General features: G+C 47.3%; 1 protein-coding gene and 1 long non-coding RNA gene across 7 annotated transcripts in view; one reads left to right on the forward strand and one right to left on the reverse strand.

Annotated features, from left to right (window-relative positions):
- Nucleotides 1-19,406, reverse strand: part of LOC138753800 (regulator of microtubule dynamics protein 3-like) — a 412,426-nt gene that overhangs the window by 154,417 nt on the left and 238,603 nt on the right. The window lies entirely within an intron of this gene.
- LOC138753805 (uncharacterized) overlaps nucleotides 1-19,406 on the forward strand; it is a 163,389-nt gene that overhangs the window by 105,529 nt on the left and 38,454 nt on the right. The window lies entirely within an intron of this gene.

Raw genomic sequence — 19,406 nt, forward strand, 5'->3', positions numbered from 1 at the left:
CCAGGTCGGATCATTCCGGACTGGTCGGCCACCTGTGAAGAGCTCCTGTCTTTTGCCAATAAAAGCCTTGGTTTGGTTCAACAAGTCTTTGATTCTTTCAAAGAATCCCTTTCTTTGAAAGGGATGGAGCGTTTAACTTGGCCAGAAAAACTTGATATCGATGCACAGTCAGCTACAGCCTTCAAAGCCTTTAACTTCTGGCTGGTGAACTTTGAAAACTTCCTGAGATTCATTGAGGTGGAGGAGGATAACCAGCGTCTAACAGCATTGCTGTCTATGGTGTCCTTGAGAGTCTACGAGAACATCCAGGATGAGACCACTTCCACCACAGCCATAAAGGTACTGAAAGAACTGTATGATCAACCGGTGAACAGAGTTCATGCCCGGCTCGTGCTTGCTTCGAGGAAGCAACAGCCCGGCGAGTCCAGCAGGGCATATTTACAAGTATTAAAGGCGTTGGGCAAGGACTGTAACTGTGTGGACAAAACTGCTGCCGAGATCACAAACGATCTCGTCCTGGATGCCTATGTGGCCGGGCTCATATCGAACGAAGTGAGGCTGCGCTTGCTCGAGCAAGGGGTAGAAAAACTAGAGGACGTGGCCCGGATTGCATTCACAATGGAGGATGCAGCCTTAAAGTCCACCGAGCTCTCTAGGAACTGGAGCCCTTGTTCTGTTGTGAGTAGAGTGCCCTTCTACCCTACCACCCCCAATTGTGCGCCCCAGTGTTGCTGGGATTAGACTTTCAGTGTCAGTTCCGAACGGTGTCCCTACACTTTGGGGGACCCCACGCCCCCCTCTCGGTCTGCCATCGCCCCACCCCCGAAGCACCCGAGCAACCCGCCCCCGTGCCCCGGGGCCAATCCTGCGGCCTTTCCACACTCCGGATTGCCCCGCCAGCACTCTTCGCAAACCTCACCCCTGGCTGGAAGCCTGTGGCCACCAAAAGTCGGCAATATAGTTTCGAAAACAGGCAATTCATTAGGAGTGAGGTGCGTAGATTCCTGGATGAGGGCATCATCGAACCCAGTTCAAGCCCCTGGAGAGCCCAAGTAGTGGTTGTCAAGAATGGGGAAAAACTACGGATGGTGGTCGACTATAGCCAGACCATTAACCGCTTCACGCTCCTGGATGCGTACCCCCTGCCACGCATCACGGATGTGGTGAACCAGATCGCCCAATACCGCATATTCTCCACCATTGACCTATGTTCGGCCTACCACCAGCTCCCGATCTGCTGCGAGGACCGACCATTCACGGCCTTTGAAGCGAATGGGCGGCTATATTAATTTCTCAGGGTACCATTCGGGGTCACGAATGGTGTTGCGGTCTTCCAGTGGGAAATGGACCGGATGGTGGACCAGAACAGGCTAACCGCTACCTTCCCGTATCTGGACAATATCACCATCTGCGGCCACGACACGCAGGACCACGACGCCAACCTAGACAAATTTCTTCAAACTGCCCGTCGGCTGAACCTGACTTACAATTTGGACAAGTGTGTCTTCCAGACCACACGACTCGCTATTCTAGGTTGCGTGGTGGAGAACGGGATAGTCCTGCCAGATCCTGACCGCATGCATCCCCTAATGGACTTACCCCACCCCCACCCCCATACCCAGAAAGCGCTCAAACGCTGCCTGGGCCTTTTCTCGTATTACACCCAATGGGTTCCACACTACGACGACAAGGCGCGTCCTCTTATCAAGACCACCTCCTTTCCCCTCTTGACCGAAGCCAGAGCGGCTTTCGACCGAATCAAATCCGACATTGCCGCTGCGACGCTGCACGTGATCGATGAGTCTGTCCCGTTTCAAGTCGAGAGCGATGCATCCGACTTCGCCCTGGCAGCCACCTTGAACCAGGCCGGTCGGCCTGTAGCCTTCTTCTCCAGAACCCTCCAGGGTCCAGAGAGTAGACACTCCTCGATCGAGAAGGAGGCCCAGGCCATAGTTGAAGTGGTGCGTCGTTGGAGACATTACCTCGCTGGGAGGCGGTTTACACTGTTGACTGGTCATGTTCAGCAACACCCAGCACGGTAAGATAAAAAACGACAAAATCGCCAGATGGAGAATCGAACTCTCCACCTTTAACTATGACATCCTGTACTGGCCTGGTAAGCTCAACGACCCGCCTGACGCGCTCTCCAGGGGGACGTGCGCCAGCATACAGGTGGACAGACTACAGAAACTCCATGATGCGCTCTGTCATCCAGGGGTCATTAGGTTTGCCCACTTTGTGAAGGCGCGCAACCTACCCTATACAGTCGAGGAGATACGCTCCATTACCAGAGCCTGTTCGGTGTGCGCTGAATGCAAGCCCCACTTCTTCTGTCTGGATAACTCCCACGTTATCAAGGCCACCCGCCCCTTCGAGCGTCTTAGCGTAGACTTTAAGGGGCCCCTACCGTCGACCAACCGTAATACCTACATCCTTACGGCCATCGACGAGTACTCCCGCTCCCCGTTCGCTGTGCCCTGCCCAGACACCACTGACACCTCAGTGATACAGGCCCTTCACAGTATTTTCGCCATCTTCGAACACCCCAATTCCATCCACAGTGATAGGGGGTCCTCATTCATGAGCGCAAAGCTGCAACAGTACCTTCTGGAGTGTGGTATCGCTTCAAGCAGGACCACGAGCTATAACCCACGCGGTAACAGCCAGGTCGAGAGGGAGAATGCCACCATATGGAGAGCGGTTACACTGGCTCTCCGGTCTAAAGGTCTCCCCACCTCTCACTGGCAGGAGGTTCTCACTAGTGCTTTACACTCCATCCGCTCCCTCCTATGTACTGCAACAAATGCCACCCCCCATGAAAGGATGTTCCTTTTCCCGAGGAAATCTGAATCAGGAACCACTATACCGGCATGGCTCACCGTCCCTGGCCCCATCCTTTTGCGACGCCACGTCCGGCACTCAAAGAATGACCCCTTGGTCGACTGAGTGACTCTACTCCACGCGAACCCACATTACGCCTACGTTGAGTTCCCAGACGGGCGGGAGGACACTGTTTCGGTGCGGGACCTAGCTCAGGACGCGGTAGACCCAGCAAACCCCCCAACCCAACTTTCCCCAACTCTTTATTCCCCAGGCCCCGTGCCGCAACAGAAGGACCAACAGCACCCCAACGACCCTGGCCACCCTGCCGACAACACGACTGGGGATTTGAGCGACAGAGCAGTTGCACCCGACAAGCCCGCTGGCGACACCACTCCAGCGACCCCAATCCCGGCACCACGGCGGTCACGCTGGATGGTCAGACCCCCTGACCGCTACAGTCCTTGACCTATCCTTTCCTTTCATTCTCTCCCTCGTTTTTGTTTTATTTTTCCAGGGTCAGTTCTCCAAGAAGGGGTGAATGTGATAGTACAGATCTATCACCAATGTACATAGTGTATATAGTTACTGTATCTAGACTGTGCTTACAGCGATTGGCTGAGAGCTAAGCCACACCTATTGTCTGGGCCTTAAAGGGTTGTGTCCCTAGCCAGGTTGGATCATTCCAGACTGGTCGGCCACCTGTGAAGAGCTCCTGTCTTTTGCTAATAAAAGCCTTGGTTTGGATCAACAAGTCTTTGATTCTTTCAACGAGCTCTACAACTTGCCCATTGCCTCTCGGGTTATAACTAGTCGTGCGAGTGGTCACGATGCCCCTCGCTGTCACGTACTGGTGCAGCTTGTCACTCATGAAACTAGACCCCCGGACGATGTGGATGAAAGCAGGGTAGTCAAACATGGTGAAGATGTGTCCCAGGACCCCGATGACGGTGGTCGTGGAGGTGTTCGGGCAAGGGATGGCAAAAGGGAAGCGTGAATACTTGTCCACTACCGTGCAGAAGTAGACGTTTCGGTTCGTGGAAGTCAGGGACCCTTTGAAGTCCATGCCAAGACGCTCAAAGGGCCGAGTGGCTTTTACAACATGGGCCTGGGGTGGGCAGAAGAAACAGGGTTTACACTCTGCGCAGACCCAGCAGACCTCGGTCATGTCCCTGACATCCCTGATGGTATACGGCAGGTTCCGGGACTTAATGAAGTGGTACAACTTGGTGACACCCGGATGGCAGAGGGACTCATGCAATGCCTGCAGCCAGTCATCGTGCATAGATGCGCAGGTCCAAGAGAGGGCATCGGGGGAGTCGTTAAACATCCCGGGGCGGTAGTGGATGTCGTAGCTGTAGGTTGCCAGCTAGACTCTCCAGCGCAGGATCTTGTTGTTCTTGATCTTGCTCGTGAGTAGTGTTAAACATGAATGCCACAGCCCGCTGGTCAATGATGAGGGTGAATCTCCTGTTGGCCAGGTTGTGGCACCAGTGGCAGACCACTTTCACAATTGCCTGGGTCTCCTTTTCAATGGCAGAATTCCCTAGCTTGGAGCCGTGGAGGGTCCTAGATAAGAAAGCGACGGGGCGATCCCCTTGGTTGAGGGTAGCGGCGACGGCTATCTTGGATGCATCGCTCTCCACCTGGAAGGGGGAGTCCTCATCCACGGCCTGCATCATGGCATCCGTGATGTCCTGCCTGATGTGGATGAAGGCTGCCTGCGCATCGGGTGGGTGGGGAAAAGTTGTAGCTTGGGCCAGTAGGCGGACCTTGTCTGAGAAGCGAGGGACCCACTGTGAGTAATAGGAGAATAGGCCAAGGCACCTGCGGAAGGCCTTTATCGTGGGGGGGAGAGGTAGCTCCATTAATGGGCACGTCCTTTCTGGATATGGGCCAACAACCCCCTGGTGCTAAACACACACTTCTCCTTGTTGCAAGTGAGGTTCAGCTCTCCAGCCATCTGGAGGAATTTTTCCAGGTTAGCATTGTGGTCCTGCTGGTCACAACCGCAGATAGTGACGTTATCCAGATACGGGAATGTCGCCTTTAGCTTGTGCTGATCTACCATGTGATCCATCTCCCGCTGGAAGACAGAGACCCCTGTTCGTGACCCCAAAGGGAACTTGGAGGAACTGGTATAGGCGCCCATCTGCCTCAAAGGCAGTATAGGGCTTGTCCTTCGGGTGTATGGGATTTGATGATACGCCGACTTCAGGTTAATCATGGAGAAAGCTCGGTAGTGGGCTATCTCGTTGACCATGTTGGTGATCCTTGGCAGGGAGTAGGCATCCAGTTGGGTGTACCGGTTAATGGTCTGGCTGTAATCCATGACCATTCTTGGCTTACTTCCCCCTTTGACCACCAGGACTTGGGCTCTCCAAGGGCTGTTACTGGGCTCTATGACACCTTCCGCCAGGAGTCGCCGCACCTCCGTCTTGATGAATTCTCTGTCTGCAGCGCAATAGGGTCTACTTCTGGCGGCGATCGGCTTGCAGCCTAGCGCAAGATGTGGAAAGAGCGTCGGTGCGGGTGATGCATAGTGTGGAGAGGCTGCAGGTTGGCTGGGGGTGGTAGGTTGGCGTGCTGTGTTATGTGAGTGGAGGTTAGGGCCCCCCGAAGGCAAGGGTGACACTCTGCAGGTGGCACTGGAAATCTAGGCCCAGGAGGACTGGGGCGCAGAGTTTGGGCATGTTCAGGAGCCTGAACTCTATGTATGTCTCCCCTCCCACAGTTATATCGGCCGAGCAGCGCCCGAGGGAACCAACAGTCTTGTCCTTGGTGGCAAGGGCAATTGAGCAGGTGGTGGGGTGGACTTTTAATCTCAGGGAGTGGGCCATGCTCGGGTGAATGAAGCTCTTGGTGCTGCCACTGTCGAACAGGCACTTTGTTACCTGTCCGTTGACTTGCACATCCATTATAGCGCGCCCAAGTTCATGAGGGATGTCCCTGGTCAGGGTAGTGGCGGCCAGGACCGTCTCAGAGTCGGAATCGTCGGTCTCTGGTTGTGCACGGTGATTTAGGCACCCGGAAGCATGGGGAGCGTCGGTAGGGCGGCCCAGTCATCGCCCATGTTGACCACATCGACGTCGGTCTTGGGGTGTGGCGTGCAGCAGCCGACATCGTCCAGAGGCGTGGGGAGCATCGGTAGGGCAGCCTGATCATTGCCCGCATTGACTATGTTGTTCTCATCGTTGTCAGGGGACCGCCGTACCGGCCGTTCCCTGGCCCAAGATGGTGGAGGCATGTGGGGGCCCGCTGTGTGGCTGGCCTCCTTCCCCAGCTGTGTGCAATGCGCCAGGGGAAATGACGTCGTTATAGCTGGTGGCAGTGACATCAATACATCAACCGGAAGTGACATCACTGTAGTTCTCGGTGAGTGGCACTGGCGAGGGCAGGGGCTGGTCCAAGTGCTCGGGGTACATGCAGCGATCATCGCTGGTGGAGCCAGGTGCTGCATTGTCTGAGTCGGGGAAGGCGGAAGTTGTTGCGGGAACAATGGCGCCGCCCGACACGCATATGTGGAGGGGTCTGTGGGGGAGGTCATAGAGGGCCGTTCAGCTGCCGGCTGGTTTTGAGGGGCACACTTTAGCAAAGTGGCCTTTCTTGCCACAACGGGAACAGTACTGTTTCCCAGCCAGACAGTTTTGGCACAATCGTCGGTCTGACCCACACCAAGACCCACAGTACTTCCAGAGGCGCCGTGCGCCTGCTGCAGCGACGTTCTCCCCACTTTGGTTTGGGGCTGCAGCTGCAGTGTGAGAGGGCTGTGAGGGAGCTTGGGGGAACCTGGAATCGAAGGCTTTGATGTGCAGGGTTGCAGCTTCTAGGGTTCGGACCACTTCCTCTGTCTTGGTCAGGGCGTAGATATTATCAGGCTAATGGCCTTTCTGCTCAGCCAACTACCTGTGCAGTGGGAATATCAACCAATCACTGACCAGAATGCCACTGACGTCACTTCCATCAACAACAGCAGGAAAACCAGGCCAAGCAGTGGGAAACTGGGCCAATATAAGCAGGGGCAGAGAGTGCAATAAATCAGCCTTGTCTATAACCGCATCAAGTGTGTATCGTTTTTCCACTCTATGCTATAGCGACTCGCTACACCAAAATATAAAGTTTACATTTCTTCTTTTCAAAGTACAATAGTTCATAATCACAAATGGAGAGTATTTCATTGTGTCTTATGGATGATGTAAAGTATTTGAGATGCTTGGAGGTGAATCATTTACTGTACGATACACACCTGACCTGCTCTTGTAACCATGTAATGGACAGTTGTGCAATTATCACTTAAGGTGGTATGTGAGTGGGGAGGGTTTTGCCTGTGATGTCCTGGGCTGTGTCCACTACCTTTTGCAAGACTTTATGCCAGGGGTATTGGTGTCCCCATACCAGACTGTGATGCAGCCAGTCTGCACACTTTCCACCACACATCTGTAGAAATTTGCCATACCAAACCACTATAAATTCCTGAGGAAGTAGAGATGTTGACATGATTTCTTCATGATGCCATTAGTGTACTGGGTCCAGGAAAAACCACTGAGATAAAAAAAATCCCAAGAACTTAAATTTGCTTACCCTTTCCACCTCTGATATTACATTTAACAATATGGTATTTTCTACAAATTACTACTGAAATTTATTAGAAATCATAGAATTGAGAAAAGTTAGATTGTAATGACTGCATATTGGAAGGTTGGATGGTAAATAAAACAACTTCCTCCAGTTTGAAAATGGCGTACAGCAGACCATCATGTACTGGGTCACTATAACACAGTGTGATTTCTTTCCAGAATGGCTATGCTACAAAGTTTATGTAAATTAGTAATGAGTAATATCCATGGATTTGATTAAAACAAGCAGGTACAATGCTTTATGCCAGCTGGCTGCTCTTTAAAATTACGCAGCTTAATTCTGTTGGAACAATTCAGAAGCAAAATTAAAAACACTGCTCTAATAAATTGTTTCTAATTATAAATATTAAGCCATCAACTATTACTTTGACAAAATTACTTTGGCATTGCTTATACAAACATAGGTAATATGTTGATTTTTCTCAAGTAATTTCAAATTCTAAAACCTAACATCATCAACCAATGTGTATTCTAAGATAGTGTGCATAAAGTTTTCAATTTTGCATGTATAGAGTGATTTCAGGGAACTAGAAGCTGTTAAGGAATATCTAATTGAAGCTGCTAACAGTCTTGTTAAAAAGACTTCTTATTTGAGCAATACATTTCACCAAGACGACCAATAATTGGTCTCTCCAATGCGTGGAAAGCAAAGCAGTGACTGGAGGCAATGTCCCTTACAGCTGAGTTTTCAATTACTGTCACACCATCATCGCTAGAGATTAATGCATACTATATACTTTAAGATGGAGGAAGCCAGAGTTGGCCAGTTATGCACAGCTTCAAGTTCGATCAGTAAACAATCTGAATTGCAAAAAGGGAAACATGATTCTCTTCTCCATAGTCAAGCTCACTTCTCATGAAATTTGTTATCTGATCCAAAATAAATTTATTACAGTATTCAAGTTGCAGATCTCGTGTGCTCTTCCCCAAGGTCACGTGATGAGGAACCAGCAGTAGGATGTTGACCCCCTGAGCTCCTCGTCCAAAGTGGGCAGAAACACAGTTTAAAAGTCTAGAAAACAACTAAAAGTCTTAATAAAGGTCTTACCTTATTCTAATGGGATCGAAAAGCTGCAGCCAAGGGAAGACAGGCCACAAGCTGGGAGGATCTGCTGCTGCCCAAACAAGCCCACTTCATGGAAGCCAAGATGGCGCTTCCAGCTCTAGGCCCGGCCCACTGGAAAAGTGCGAAGCTTGCCCAAGGCAAGTCAGAACCTAGGAAAGCTACCTGTATGGTACCAGTCTGAGTGTCGGAAACGAGGGGCCTGCGGTGGAACCGAGCTCTGGAGCACAGTGCGCATTCCATCCCTTCACCCCGAGAACAGCAGGCAAAACGTGCCCGAGAGTGCAGCGCAATGGGCTGCGGAGCAGACTCACCTGGGGTTGCTGGAGACCTTAACCCACGTCAGGGAATGGCTCCAGTGTGGATCCCAGTGAGGAAGTCTCGGATGACAGCCAGGAGGGAGACACTGGTTGTGGACCTGGGACTCATCACAACAGCAGCCTGGCTCAACAAGGGAAGGGGGAAAGGAGCTCTCACTGCAGGACATATTATAGGCTATGTTGAACATGGAGAGAAGACTGGCCAAAGATCTAAAGGAAAGAGTGACAAGCTATAATATAAGATGGACAAATGGGAGATTGCCCTCACTGGTTTAGCTGGAAGGGTAACTGAATTGGAGAATAGAACTGGTAATAGAGAAGATAGAACAAACAAACGGGAAACCGAATTTGCTGGTTAGGAGATGGAGAGGGGATGTTTCTGGCAGAGGATAGATACTCTGGAAAACCATAGCTGGAAGACTATTAAAATTGTGGGACTGCTGAAGGTCAGGAGGGGAGGGATCCCATGGATTTTTTTCAGCATTGGCTCCCAGAGGTCCTGGGAAAGGAACAATTGGGGGATTTGGTAGAGATAGAAAGCCCATCGGACTCCCTTCCAGCACCCCGGACAGAGACCACACACAGTCCTGGTAAAACTTTTGCATCACCAGGATCGTGAGAAGATTTTAAGGGTGGCAGCAAGTGGGGAGAAAGCAGGTGGGGGGGGCTGATGGAACTGGAGGGAAAAAGATATTATTTTATCTGGATATAAGTGTGGCCCTCCTTAAGCAGAGGAAAGAATTTGATCCAATTGTGGTGATATGCCATTATACCACTAGGTCACCAGGAGCCACCACCTGACGTCCCTGTAAATAAAGCCAATCAGAGCGCATCCTCCTCCTTCTGACCTGGGCTTGCACAGAGGCAAGACCTAGCTGTATATATATATATAAATATATATATATATATATATATATAAAAAATATATTTAGATATATATATATATTCACTCTATTAAAGCCTGCATTTAATCTTCACTCTACTTCGTGTGGTTGATGTCAGTCACAATTTAAAAGAGTGATTTATATCCGGGATGGAAGCTACTCCTGTCCTCGCCCATGCTCCTGACTCCACCAAAACCAGATCTAAGGATCCGAAAATGGAGATGTCCCCAACGCACATGCAGCTGAGTATGGACCAGGCAGGGAGTTGTGGGACCGAAGCCGCAGTGGAGAGAGAGACTCGCCCAGTGACCGAGGACCGTGAGAGGGACAGAAGCACCTGAAAGCAGGTAAAGAATGGCCTAGAGCCCTGGCTGTTAAGTAACTCTCCGGGACTGGGTCCAGCCACGCAGCCCACTGGGCTCCTGCCTGATAGCCAAGGATTGCGACAAGCTCGGACAGAAGGCGTACGGCAAGTATCACTCGATCTCCCACCAGGACCGCGAGGACAGCTCGCTCCTGCAGAGACAACCCCAGCTAACGCCGACTCCCCAGAGGGTACCCATACTTCCCCAGGGTCGAGTGGCCAAAGCCTCTTCTCATACAAATGAGAGGCGGGAAAGCTCTTCTTCTTCCTCCTCAGGTAGGCAGAAACAGTGCCATGTGCAGCCAGCCAAGTTGAACAAAGGATGCTGGTCAGAGGACACCATCATCAGGGGAGGAATACGACCCTGAGTTCTTCTATGATCAGGACGCAAAATATCAGAACAGAGGACATGCCATGCTGGCTTCTCTACATCTGAACCAGGTTAGTCCACATGATCTATCAAATGCGACTGTTAGTATTAAAATTAATGAGTCGAAAGTAAATTGCCTGATGGACAGTGGGAGTACTGAAAGTTTCATAGACTGGGGGCTAGTAGAGCATTTTGCCCTGAACAGATACTCTAGTGACCACCAGATTTTGTTCACGTTGGAAGTACAAGGCACAGAGTATGAGGAATTTAAATTATTATTCCTACACCTCCCCTCCCCCCACCCCATCTCTGTGCTCTTGTCCTGCTCGGGCTGGACTTTCAATGTTAATTGGAGAGCATCACAATGGTACACAGTGGGCCCCTTCCCCCGCTGCTCCTTAAGAACAAACAGCACTGTAACCTGACAGCCCTGAATGTAGAACCTCTCCCGCTATTCACTCATCTCACTCTGGACTGCACGCCAATAGCTTCCAAGAGCAGGAGGCACAGCCTGTGGGATAGAGAGTTTATTAGAGTGGAGGTCTGCAGATTCCTACAGTAGGGCATTATAGAGAAAAGCTCCAGTCCCTGGAGAGCCCAAGTAGTTGTAGTAAGGTCTGGGAAGAAGCAGCGGATGGTGATCGACTAGTCAGACCATCAACAAGTTTATGCAGCTGGATGCCTACCCACTACCACACATAGCGTACATGGTGAACAGCATTGTGCAGTATAAGGTGTTCTCCACTATAGACCTCAAGGCTGCGCATCACCATTTGCCCATCAGAGAGAATGACCGCATTTACATGGCGTTTGAGGTAGATGGCATACTGTACCAATTTCTCTGTCTCCCCTTCGGCATCACTAATGGGATGTCACTGTTCCAGTGGGAAGTGGACCACACAGTAGATGAGTATCAACTCCAGCCGGAGTTCCCTTACCTCGATAATGTTACCATTTGCAGCCACTCTCAAGCCAACCATGATACGAACATCAAGCGCTTCTTCCAGGCAGCTAAGGAACGTAACCTAACATACAATAAGGGCAAATGTGTCTTTAGCGCTAAGAAACTGGCCATCCTGGGATACATAGTAGAAAACGGGGAAATCAGCCCCCACTCCTAGACCTACCAGTCCCTCAAACACAGAAAATGTTAGTGATGTTTGGGACTCTTCATGCACTATGCACAGTGGGCTCCCAACTATGCCGACAGGGTCCGCCTGCTCATAAAAGCCTCGGTGTTTCCCCTGAGCCTGGTGGCTGTCAAAGCCTTTACAGAGATTAGGGACCTGATTGTAAAAGCAACCCTGGATATAGATGGGACGATCCCCTTCCAAGTGGAGACAGATGCCTCGGATGTAGCACTAGTGGCCACACTGAATCAGGAGGGACGACCAGTAGCCTTTTTCTCACGGACCCTACAGGGGTCAGAGGTGAGACACTTGGAAGTGGATTAGGAGACACAGGCCATCAAAGAAGCGGGGAGGCATTGGAGACATTACCTGGCTTGTAAGCGCTTCACTCTGGTCCGTGCCATTCATTTTTGACAAACAGAACAGGGGGAAAAATAAAAAAAACAACAAAATTTTGCACTGGAGGATAGAACAGTCCACATACAATCACGACATTCTATACCGGTCCGGGAAGCTCAATGAGCCCCCAGATGCGCTGTCCAGGGGCATCTTCACGACTTTCAATCACACGCCTCAGCTGCAGAGCTTACACAATGAGCTTGGGACTCTTCATGCACTATGCACAGTGGGCTCCCAACTATGCCATTCTTTCATAAGGACCCACAATCTCTTGTTCTCGGTGGAGGAGGTAAGGACAATAAACAAGGGCTGTCCCATCTGCACGGAATGCAAACCGCAGTTCTACCAGCCAGACAGGGCTACATTGATAAAAGCCACCAGACCCTTTGAACTTCTCAGCCTCAACTTTAAAGGCCTGCTCCCCTCCTACGACAGAAACGTTTACATCCTTAACGCCACAGATGAATACTCCTGCTTCCCTTTTGCAATTTCATGCCCCAATGTGTCACCAGCCACAGCAATAGTATCTGCAATCTATTTTCAGCATGTGTGGGTATCCCAGCTATATACACACTGACAGGGGTGCTCTATTCATGAGTGCAGAAGTCCAGTAGTACCTACGGGACAGAGGTATTGCCACAAGCCACACTACAAGCTGCAACCCCAAGGGTAATGGGCCACTATTTGGAAAACAGTACTGTTGACCTTAAAGGCAAAAGACCCACCCATGACAAGATGGCAGGACATCTTACTGGAGGCTTTACATTTGATACGCTCACAGTTGTGTACTGCCACAAACACGACTCCACAAGACCACTTGTTTTCATTTTCAAGGAAAGCCGTGACAGGCACAGTGCTGCCTAGATGGCTGATGAGACTGGGTCTGGCGCTCCTCCGGAAGCACTGCAGGCCCCACAAAATGGACCTGCTACAGCTGAGGCACATGAATCCCCACTACGTGGTCGTCGCATTCAGGGACAGATGGGAAGATTTAGTAGCCATCAGGGACATCACGCCGGCCAGTATCGTGTACAATGAGGAAGGATCACAGACCCCACAGACCAGCAAGATGGACAGCAGACACCAGGACAACCAATCATCATATCACTCTGAAACAATCCACCGACCAATACACCCCCAACAGTGGTACCCATCCGGAAAGCCCTACATCCCACCAGAATACCCCTACACTGCAGCTGATGAGCAGTCCTGTGCCCTCAACCACCAAACGTCAGGACCCCCTGCCCCAGTACCCCAAAGGTACAAGAGATTAAGGAAAGTCTGCCAAATCCTTGACTTATTAACTTGGGGCAGTGGGGAGTGGCCAAATTCCTTTAAGCGAGGGTGAATGTGGTGATATGCCATTTCACCACTAGGTCACCAGGGGCCACCACCTGATGACCCTGTATATAAAGCCAATCAGAGTTCATGCTCCTCCTTCTGACCTGGGCTTGCACAGTTCAGATTAGTGGAGTGCTTCAAAGAAGTGGTTTAAAAAAAAAATCAGAGATTTAGGAAAGGATTTCAGAGTTTCCATCTATATCTAAGCACATTGGAATGATCAATTTCTGGTATGAACAAGATTCATAATTGCAGGATGCAAAGATACCAAGCAGCTGTTAGACCAGAAGAGTTTTAATCTTGAGCTTTATCACTCTATTAAAGCCTGCATTTGACCTTCACTCTGCTTCGTGTGATTGATGTTGGTCACACTAATAAAGAGGATGGCAAAACAAAAAGGGTACGAATGCGTCCTAATGTACCCAGAAGTTCTAAAAGTTATAATGCCGGAAGGTGAAATAAAGTTTTTGTCAGAGGCCAGGGAATTTGTGAAGCAGCTGCCAGTCTGCTAGAAATAATATACATGAGGGTAATGCCTAATGGTTAATGATAGTATTTTTTGTTGTTTATACAAATATACTGTTGAAAATATTGTAAATAAGTTATGGGAAGAATATTTGGAAAGGAAATAATCTGGGAAGGGGTGGTGGTAGAGAGTGGTGAGAGGTAGATGGGGTGCAAAATGCACAACCTTTAGAAATGAGGAGGTTGGTGATGGTATGGAGGGTAAAAACACCATAGGTTGAGGGAAGGAAATATTAGAGGGAACTAGAGGCAGGCAAAGAAAGTATATGGGCAAGGGGTTTAAGTCCGGTGTACTATCTTTTGTTATCTCCATCTGTTTTTACTTTTCATTTTTTTTCCTTTAGCTGTACATTTCTTTTTTTACTTACCCTTCTGGGCCCTGGTCTCTGTTTTACCTTTTCAGGGTTTGTTGCGGGCCCAGTGGGCTGGAAATCACGGCTGGAGGAATAAGGTCAGGCAAGGATGGACAAGGGGCGGTGGGGGCATGGAGAGAGCATGGTTTGGAGGATCTCTGGGACAATGATCAACAACATAAAATATGTTAGTTTTAACATTAATGGTTTGAACAAGTAAAGAGGAAATGAGTCAGCACACATTAAAAAAAGGAGGGTGGATCTGGCCTTCTTTCAGGAAATGCATTTAATGGAGTAGGAACACCAAAAATGAAACAGGAGCTGGGTGGGCCACGTAATATCCTCCTCATTCAGTTCGCATGCAAGGTGGGTGGAAATATTGATAGGGAAGAGTATTCCAGTGAGAGTGCAGAACATGACTACAAATAAAACAGTAAGATTTGTAATGGTGTACTGTCAGATATATTCGGAATCCTGAACCTTAGTAAATGTATACGCCCCCAATTTTGATGACGAAAAGTTTATACAGAACACTTTCCTAAGATTGACAGAAGGAAAGAAGAATATCCTGATTGGGCGGAAATTTCAATTTTTGTCTGGACCCTGTCTTAGATAAGTCAACAAAGAAAATAACTAAAACAAAGTTGGTGAGGGCTACCATTGGCTATATGAAGGAACTGAATTTGAGTGATGTGTGGAGACAGAAGCATCCGAGGGAGAGGGACTATTCCTTCCACTCAAAACAACACAACTCCAATTCTAGAATTGACTTTTTCCTGGCTTCAACCCATGTAGAGGGTAGAATCATGGAAGCTGAGTACACAGCGAGACTTCTCTCAGACCATTCACACCTGACACTAAGAATAGAAATGCCAGATAAGCAGGATATGGCATACAGATGGTGTCTTAATGGGTTGCTGTTAAAGAAGCCAGAGTTTTGTAGTTTTACAAGAACGCAGATAGATATATTTTGTGAGGCCAATTGTTCCTCTACTCCATATAAGTTTCTCCTATGGGATACCCTCAAAGCATATTTGAGAGGCCAGATAATTGGATATACCAAGACAGTGAAGAAAGAATATATGAGGGAGATGGATGAATTGGAGCAAGAAATTACCCACATAAGAGGAATACCAGAAATCAGGTTCAGAGGACCACTACAGGGCTCTAGGAAACAAGAAAATGAAGTATAATACACTTCAAACCCATAACATGGAAAAGGCCATAATGAGGTCAAAACAGCTGTACCTGATACCACAAAAATTGAACAGAAATCAGAATTTTCAGACCAATGTTTTGGATGTGGCATCGAGTCAGGAACCTTTGTGCACGCAACCTGGACAGGTACCAAGGTGAGACGCTTTTGGGTGGAACTAGGCCAAACCCTAGGGAAAATCATAGGTAAAGAATTCCCACAGGTCCCCGAGTTGTTCCAGTTGCAAAACATTATGGACATAAAACTTAGAATGAAGCTGTCCAAATACCAAATTCAATTTGTGATGATCGCATTGGCAGTGGCCAAGAAGTGCATAGTGGTTACTTGGAAATCTGACTTCTATCTGAGCATCACATGCTGGATCTTGGAAATGCAAAGCTGTGTTTCCCTGGAGAAAAATCATAATTTAAGTAAAAAAATGACACTTTCAAAAACAAATCTGGCAGCCACATTTGAATTTCGTGGAAACACAACTATAGATAGATCTGCTGTCCTGCCTCACCTGTCCATCCCTCCACCACTTGGGGGAGGGGTGTAGGGGGTCCAATTCGCCCCGACCAGCAAAGAAACTGAAACAGCCTGTGCTCTGGCCACCATGCCATGACAAACCCACCAAATCGTCCCATATGTTTCTTCCCTTTGTTGTGTATGTTTTTAATGTCCTGTGTATGTGTGGTTGCTTATACGATCAGCGTTAAATTGGAGGGGGGGGGCAGGGTGGGATGGTGCTTCAACTCTACAGAAACTGTATGTTATGCATTACTGTAAAATGTTGTCAATGCTGACTATGTTAACATTGATGTTGATAATGTTGATAACTGTTGGAGTTCAAGACTGTAAAATCATAAAATATTCAAAAAAAGTATTCTTCCCCAAACTCTAATTATGGCAACAAGGCACTCACATCATATGGACACTGGAATAAACATGGCCAGAATTAAAATAATATAATCAGTATTATTCTGGGTGCCTTTTGTTAAGGGTATCTATACAAATGCGTTAAACACATGAATTAATTCAAAGCAGTTCACTCGAGGTTTATCAAACAAAATTTGACGGTGAAAGCTTGGTGAAGAGTTCAGATTAGTGGAGTGCTTCAAAGGAGTGGTTAAAAAAAATCAGAGTTTTATGAAAGGATTCCAGAGTTTCCATCTATATCTAAGCACATTGGAATGATCAATTTCTGGTATGAACAAGATTCCATAATTGCAGGATGCAAAGATATCAAGCAGCTGTTAGACCAGAAGAGTTTTAATCAAGCATCAGTTAATGTATGCTGTTCATGTAGTATATCAGCTAATGAATGCACTTTATTGTAACTATATAGTCTGAAATTGCTGTATTGATGTTAGAAGTTAACCTGCTGAACTGTCTGCAGAAAAACCTTTTCCCGTATAATGTAACAAAAACTTTTTAATCATAATCTGTTTCGTGTGCAATTCAGATGAAAATCAGATGCTTTAAAAGAAGTCACATTACATTGATATCAAATCCCCACGTAACCATGAACACAACTTCCCTTTAATGGTTTGTATTACATTAATTGCCCTGGTAATTTTTAAACTCTTAAACACAAAGTACTGCCTGCAACTGTAGAAAATAATGATTTTCAAGAGCAGAAGGTTATCCATGTATTACTGTTCTTGCTCAAATACTGTGCATTCATGTTTCACAAATGAACTTCTTTGCATCTAAGCTACACATGCCATACTTGAAAAAAATTATGATCACTTGTCACACTTCCATCTATTTGAATTATAGTTAGATACACCCAGACTTTAACTATATAATAATTAGAGCACAGAAACAGGCCAGTTCAGCCCTTGTAGTCCATGCCAAACACATTCTCCCACCTAGTCCCAATGACCCACACCCATACATAAGCTTCTATATCCTTCTCGTCCAAATACCTATCCAACTTTTCCTTAAATATTAAAATCGAGCCTGCACCTACCACTTTGGCTGGAAGCTCATTTCACACACCACCCACTGAGTGAAGAAATTCCCCCTCATGTTTCCCCTATACATTTCTCCCTTTAATCTCCATCCACATCCTCTTGTTTGAATCTCTCCCACTCTCAATAGAAAAAGCCTATCCACATCTGCCCCCCCTCATAATTTTAAATACTATCAAATTACCCCTCAATCTTCTACGCTCCAGGAAGTAAATTCCTAGCCTGTTTAACCTTTCCCTTAGGTCAAACCCTGAAACCCAGGCAACACTCTTGTAAATCTCTTCTGCACTCTCTATTTTATTGATGTCCTTCCTATAATTTGGTGACCAAAAGTGCATACAGTATTCCAAATTTGGCCTTAACAATGCCCTATACAATTTCAACATGACATCCCAAATCCTGTACTCAATATTTTGATTTATAAAGGCCAACATACCAAAAGTTTTCTTCACTACCCCATCTTTATGTGACTTCACTTTTAGGGAATTATGTACCAGAAATCCTAAAACCCTTTGTTCTACTGCAATCCTCATTGTCTACATTTAACATATATATGACTTTTGTTGATTATTCCTACCAAAATGTAGCACCTTATACTTATCAGTATTAAACTCCATCTGCCATCTTTCAGCCCACTCTTCTAACTGGCCTATATCCCACTGCAAGCTTTGAAAACTTTCCTCACTATCTACAACACTACCAATCTTAGTATTATTTGCATACTTACTAATCCAATTTACCACCCCATCATCCAGATCATTAATGTATATGACAAACAAAAGGTTCCTGAAGCACTCCACTAGTCATCAGCCTCCAAGTTGACAACAATTTTGACCTGGCATCTCCCATCCAACTACTGTTGAATCCATTTCACTTCTTCAACATGATTGAACCTTCCTAGTTAACCTCTTATGTGGAACCTTCTCAAAGGCCTTACTGAAGTCCATATAGAAACATCCGCATCCTTGCTGTTATCAACCTTCTTCATAACCTCCTAGAAAAATTCGACAAGATTTGTTAAACATGATCTACCACTCACAAATCAGTCCCTGGTTATCCAAATAATTGTAAATTCCATCCCTAAGAACACTCTCCATTAATTTACCTACCACCGACTTCACACTCATAGGCCTATAATTACCCAGTTTACTTTTGAACCTTTTTAAAAAAAAGTGGAACAACATGAGCTACCTGCCAATCTTCCAGCACCTCCCCCACAGCTAATGACATTTTAAATATTTCTTTAAAAGCCCTCACCATTTCTGCACTAACCTCTCTCAAGGTCCTGGGGAATATCTTGTCAGGACTAGGAGATTTATCTACCTTTATTCTCTTTAAAATGGCCAGTTCTACCTCCTCATTAATCTGTATATTTTCCATGGCTTCACCTTTGAAGCCTCCTTTGAAGAAGACCGCAGAGCCCACCTCACTGACAAAAGGCAAAGGAGGAAAAACCCAACACCAAACCCCAACCAACCAATTTTCCCTTGCAACCGCTGCAATCGTGTCTGCCTGTCCCGCATCGGACTGGTCAGCCACAAACGAGCCTGCAGCTGACGTGGACTTTTTACCCCCTCCATAAATCTTCGTCCGCGAAGCCAAGCCAAAGACTACTAGTATTGTCGCTTCACCTGACTCAATATTCCTTTCCTTAGTGATATCTGAAGAAATCATTTAAAAATTTCCCCCATCACTTCTGACTCTTCACATAGCCTCCCCTCTGATCATCAGGGGGCCCCAATTTTATCCCTCACTATTCTTTTACTTTTAATGTATCTGTAGAAACCCTTTGGATTTATTTTTACCTTGCCTGTCAAACTAGCCTCATATCTCCTTTTCGCCTTTCTAATTTCTTTAAGATTTTTTCCCACACTTTATATTCCTCAAGCACCTCATTTATTTTCTGCTGACTATACCTATTGTACACATCTCTCTTCCTCCGATCCAAATTCCCAATATTCCTTGAATATCAAGGCTCCCTATATTTTCTAACCTTTCATTTAATCCTCACAGGGACATACTGACTCAA

Source organism: Narcine bancroftii, chromosome 2 (assembly GCF_036971445.1).
Source record: "Narcine bancroftii isolate sNarBan1 chromosome 2, sNarBan1.hap1, whole genome shotgun sequence".
Lineage (NCBI taxonomy): Eukaryota > Metazoa > Chordata > Chondrichthyes > Torpediniformes > Narcinidae > Narcine > Narcine bancroftii.